Source organism: Saccostrea cucullata, unplaced genomic scaffold, assembly GCF_032062105.1.
Source record: "Saccostrea cucullata isolate Sc308-1 unplaced genomic scaffold, CSIRO_AGI_Scuc_v1 ctg3157, whole genome shotgun sequence".
NCBI lineage: Eukaryota > Metazoa > Mollusca > Bivalvia > Ostreida > Ostreidae > Saccostrea > Saccostrea cuccullata.
Window position 1 is genome coordinate 3,020 of NW_026933584.1, and position 6,343 is coordinate 9,362.

Sequence of the window (6,343 nt, forward strand, 5' to 3'; positions counted from 1 at the left end):
AATCTAAAATTCTCCATGTCTCCCTGTTTATGAAATACATCTCGTAAATTCCTAGCATTATTTATTTCTGGAGTTAACCATTTACTGCGAAATTCTGATTTCACACGCTTTGTTTTTACTTTTGCATGCTTATTGATTATAGCATTGAAAATATCATAAAAACAGTTCAAAATGTCATTAGGATCATGCAGCAGAATCAATTCATCAAAATTTGCATTGTTTAAATCATGCAAAAAATCTGTTTCATTAAAATCTTTGAAGTCACGATATTGTATTTCAATATGTTTGCCTTTGCGTTGCATGCTGTTAGATCGTCGTGTGGCACATATAGGATAATGATCAGATATCGCTACAGGGGGTACTGCTATTTCACATATGTTAGCAGGGTGTGTAGTGTAGAAATGGTCAATAAGTGTTTTAGAGCTATTAGTAATTCTTGTTGGGGTGTTAATTAATTGTGTTAATCCAAAATCTACAATTGCAGATGACCAACTCCGCGGGAGTTCTATGAGGATATCAATATTGAGATCACCTGCAATAATCACTTCCTGGTCGTCACAGCAGGTAGCGCACTGTAATTCTCTGACAAAATCGTCTACCCAGCAGGAGGGGGCAGATGGTGGACGGTAAACTGAACAATAAAGTATAGGTTTAGAATTTTTAAGATTAATTTCAAGCCACATTGTCTCAATATTGCTAATTTCTAAATCCTTACGGCGTTTATATCTCAAATCATTTGAAATATATGTAACAAGTCCACCACCAACCTTTCCCACTCTGTCTTTTCTTTCAAAACAATATCCTTTTATATTTATAATACATTAATATTTTCATCAAGAAATGTTTCACATAAGGAAAATATATCAGTGTAAAGCTCATCTTGTAAATACAAAACCAATTCATCTAATTTTGGCAGAATGTGACACACATTCAAATTAATAAAATGTAGGCCCTTTTTCATTAATCCAAGATTCGATTTACATATGTTTTGTTTTATTTCATTTTGAGTATCAGATTTTGGAGAAGAATTTCTAAGATTTGTTTGTTGAAGATTAGAAAAAGTGTTTACCTTATTCATACAAGTATCTGTCAGTTCTGATGGAGAATTTAAATCAGTTGAACAATTACTAGATTTGTTTTGAGCATTTAAACACTTTTTGAAAATTTTAGGGGTAAACAAGTAGGGATTACATGTGCAATCAACATTGTTACAATCATCACATAAATTATATAAAACTGAGTATTTATTGTTATTTACTGGGGAGAAAAAGTTATGCGAGACAATAAGTTCGGTATTTTCGCGATTTTGTTTTACGGCGTTCCTTTCATTGCCGATTTCCTAAAAGGAACAAAACTTTTGCTTATGCTCCATTTTTCCACATTGCCAACACGACACTTTTTTCCCATGTCGACAGTTCCGAGTTGTATGGCCCTCTTCTCCGCAATAGAAACAAATACAATTCCTAACTGTAAATGAATCGTCATGGATAATGTATTCCTTTTGTTTAAGAATAGGAACATACTGGTTGATGTTCTTTAATAATTCCGCTGTGCCTTTATCAGACAAGTGAATGCCGTCTTTCCAGTAGAGCTCATTTGCTTGATTTTTTCGGAAAGATTTGCTCATTGGGATAAGAGTAGCTCCGTACTCTTTGCACACATATCTAATAATTTCATTCACTTCACTCACATTTACATCTCTACGTGGTAAGACTTCGGAGAGGTACACTTGTATTCCCGGGTGCCGTTTTTGCAGATCGCAAATAATTTCCACGAAGTCATTTTCAGTTGATTCCGGATCGCGGTTACTTGATACATCATTCCCACCCGCCTGAATGACAATATTACGGAAGGGCGACACATCCATTTTGGCCAATTTTGCTTTTATATGCGATACCTTGGCTCCTCTGTTTGTAGAAACTTTCACAGATTTATTTAATCCGCGAGTTCTCACTCTTTGCAGGATTGAACTTCCAATTATGAGGGATGATCCACTTCGTAATTGTAGTTCTTCTTCATTTTTTGTTGTTTTTTGGGCTTTGGGTGTTTCCTCATCTAATTTTGCAAGTTCTGTGGGGCATATATCTGTGTTTGTGCTCGTTTCAATCATACTTTTAATGGTGTTGCACTGCACATGTCTAGAAATGCCGCTAGACAACGTTGTAAGCCTCTCTGTAGATGTCTCCTTATGTTTGACTGCCAGTTTGTATGTTTGCGTACTGGCAGACACAGACGATTTGGTATCTTTAGAGCTTAATTTCTCTTTTAGTTTTTCTACCTCAAGGGTGAGGAATTTAACAGTCTCAGTCAGCTGTTTTATTGTAGCTGCACTATTGCAGTTACTGCATTCACCGAGTTCATTGTTTTTACATTTTTTGTCAATAGCTTTTGGTGTTGAAGCTAACTGTGGCTGTGGCTGGGTAGATATTTCAGCGATGATAGGTTCCACATCATTTACAAGTTCTTGCAGGAATTTTTTGTACCAGGTGAAAGCAGCATCTCCTTGGATATGGAGAGAGTCTGTAGATTTGTAGAGTGTAACCGTTACAGATTTACAAGGAGTCTTATAAATCCAGCCATTTCTGTTACTCCGATTGTAGAATATTAGGTTCTTCTGCAGGAGTCTTGATATTTTAGAATATCCCTCATTTTCAAAAGTAATTGTTACACTCTCATTGTTAAGCTTCACTTTTATATAATCTGGTATACTCACATCTTCTGGGGTCGACTCATTTTGACTGGTAACAAATGAACTTGAGAGCCCACTAAAAGAGTCCAGAATTGATCTAAAAAAAACTTGTATTTTCACTAAGATCCATTTTTATCCATTGCGTAAGAATGACAAGAAGCACACTGCGGGTGTGACCGGTCGGCAGGGGATGCTCACTCCTCCATGGCACCTGATCCCACTTCTGATGTTTCGGGAGTCCGTGTTTGCTCTGCTCTTATTTTGTATTGTTTTATGGACTTTGAGACTGAATACTGTTCGTTATCTCCATATCCTGCTTCTCCATACCAGTTGTTCCATCTGTTAAATCTATAATCTGTTGTTACGGACTTCGCATAGAGACTGTTTTGTTTGGAAACATAGCACTTTTTATACCACCATCAACCTTGATATAGTAATGCACAGTTAGTACAAAATTTATCTTGTCTTGATCTTTTGTGGTAAATTTCATTCATTATACCAAAAGTTCTTGCTAGATCTCCAAAGCCAGTTTTATATTCACTCCAGTTCCTGTGGAAATCTGCACTCTCGTCCAACATTTTCTGTATAACCTTTTATTTAAGAATAAAGTTGGAAGCTTTAATACCTCTAATATAATTTGATGAAATCTTAGAAATGGTGAATTTAAAGTAGATCAATGAAGACAATCCCGCACCGTCCAACCCCCTCCGTCTGTTGTCATGTCACCAAAAATTTTTTTCTTTTCTTTTCCGTCCGGATAAATTGTATATACACCATCCTTTCCTTTCCGACCTGGAGTTTCTTCAGAATGGTTGAACAATCCTTGTACTTGCCTGAAGGCAGTAAACAGTCATTTAAAACTCTAGATAACCATTCTGTAAAGAAAAATGCAATTGTACCGTCGTTTTGTATAATTAAATGCTAACTAAATAAATACTCAGTTGAAGAGAAGGCAAAAGCTGTCAGATGACAGGTCTGGAAAAGCATCTATGAACCAGGCCAACGGAGATGGAAAAAGAGCACCAGGGCCACAGGTGTCCTTAGACCTTGGTTCATCTATTGAGGAGGGTGGGTTGTACATAGATGTAAATGTTCAAGGGGTAAAAGCTAAGTTTCTAGTACACACTTGTGCTACTGTCACCCTTGTTTCTGACACATTGTACAAGAAGTTGCGAGCATCTGTGAGACCGAATTTACATGAGGTAAATCAGACCATCATGTCAGCCAAAGGCACTACTCTGTCTGTTCATGGGAAGGCCAAATTTAATATTGACCAGTTGACATACCACAACGAGGCAGTGTTTGCTAACATAAAGGCAGATGGCATATTGGGCCTAGACTTTATGAAAAGAAATTACTGCAAAATCGATGTTAGCAATAAAGTTCTTGATGTCAATGGTCATGATAAGAGAATGACAATTGAAGGTTCACTTGGATGCTTTAGAATTACAGCAGCTAAGTGTGCGTTCCAGAGGGTTAAAGTCTGCCATACTGCGAGAGTATTATTGAACCAGTTGACAAGTACAACAAACAACAGAGCACATTAACTGCTGGAAAAGTATTAACCCCTTAAGAAACTGTTCCAGTTAGACTAATGAATGTTGAACAAGAGTCAAAGATGGTGCACTCTGGGACAGTAATTGGACATCTTACAACTTGCTGAAATAGACACAGTGAAGGACTCGCTGGTAAATAAGGAATCAGCCACTACCAAAGTGCTACGCAAGAATTTAGCTGATCTACTTCATAAGAGGAAGAGCAACATGACTCCTACACAGTTCAAGCGGGCAGAAGACTTTCTGTTAAAATATAGTAGCTTATTTGCAGAAAATAGCTTGGACTTTGGCAGGACTGGAATAGTCAAGCATCATATCGATACAAGTGACAATAGACCTATTGAACAAAGACCACGAAGAGTGTCAACTCATCTGACAGAGAAGTAGACAATGATATAGATGACATGCTGAGAAAGGTGTCATACAGCCCTCCAACAGTCCATGGTCCTCACCAATAGTGTTGGTCAGGAAGAGAGATTGGACGTACAGATTCTGTGTTGACTATCGTCGACTTAACAGTTGCACTATACAAGATGCATACCCATTAAATAAAAATGACATCTATGTGACTTGGTTTTTCATAAGAAATATTTTATATACAAATGATATAATATTGAACCATTCCTTTTAACAAAAACGCATTGTCCACGAATTTTTTGGACAACTCTCGCATATAATAACTTTTTTCTACAACTTATCACGATGCTAGTATACTCTGATAAAACTAGATATAGGTGTTCACTAAACCTAAGGTATATGGCAGAATATTAAAGTTTCCACCTGTCTTAAGGTATAGCTAATTTACGTGTCCTTGAGTCGTAATTATAAAGTATACCTAAATTTGGGCGTTCACTAGTCCTGGAGTATATAACGACGTCCACCAGTCCTTAGGTATAACTACATTTCAGTTTCAACTTGTCCTAAGGTTTGACTTGAGGTAGATATCCACTAGTCTTTTGGTATAACTTGATAAATTTTCCCAAGGTCCTAAGGTATTGCTACATCTAGTCGGTAATTGTAGATATAAACGTCTACTTTTTCGATAGAATAAGTAGTCCTGTGATGTATTCTGATCAAGGTGTCACTGATGCACTGATTTTACGTGATATAGCTGCACCCTAGCCCCATAATTTACAAAGATATATAGACATCGACACCTCCCTAAACTAAGCTGATTTCCCTTGATTTAATGTAACAGAAGTGGTATTATATAAATATGTGTAGCTGTTAATATTAATTGACAAATAATAATACTTTCCTCATATTTCAGTGATAAGGCAAAACGAAGGAAAATATAACATAATATTATTAAATATTTTATTATAAAAAGTACAATAATTACTAGTTACACCGTAAAACATATTAGATGAAGATATTTAGGACGTACTTGTCCTGTTCAAAAACTCAAGATTCGAATCTAGGCGCCTTCAAAAGTAGTGCATGCAGCGATATATGTTAATACAGAAGTTTGACTTCACAACATAGTGCATTGAAGAGATCGTTAAAGTAAGGAAATAGTTCACCATCATAAGGTAAATAATGGACAAAGATAGTTGTCAGTATCATATTACAATTATAATTAAAGATAGAAATAATGTACAACATAGTTAAATAATGAACAATAAGGCAGTATAATCACAAGTGACAAGATGAGTAGTGAAGCGGTCAATCAGACGAATGAAAACATAAAAAGTTCGTGGGCGGTAAAAAGAGATGTAAGCAAAAGAATACGCCGATACTGAATAGAGATCAGTCACTGGTAATTATAAACACCTCTAATCAGTTTAAATGGATTACTTTACAGTATTTACGTAGAAACTTAGAGAATAAAATTTGTAAATAAATTATCGTAAATTGGGGATGTTGTTAAACACGATCGGTAATGCTGCAAGTTTTGGTAACCAAATCAGAGCTAAAATAAGACATAATAAATGTTGCTTAAGCATATTAAATCACTTTATAATCATGTACAATAATTCTGGTGCATTTACATCCAAAAAAAAATTATTGTAAACAATATACAAGTTATCACAAGAAGCAAGGTTTCACATTTTGTATCAAAAATGCTTAAAATTATTATAAAACAAAAGGTCCTATG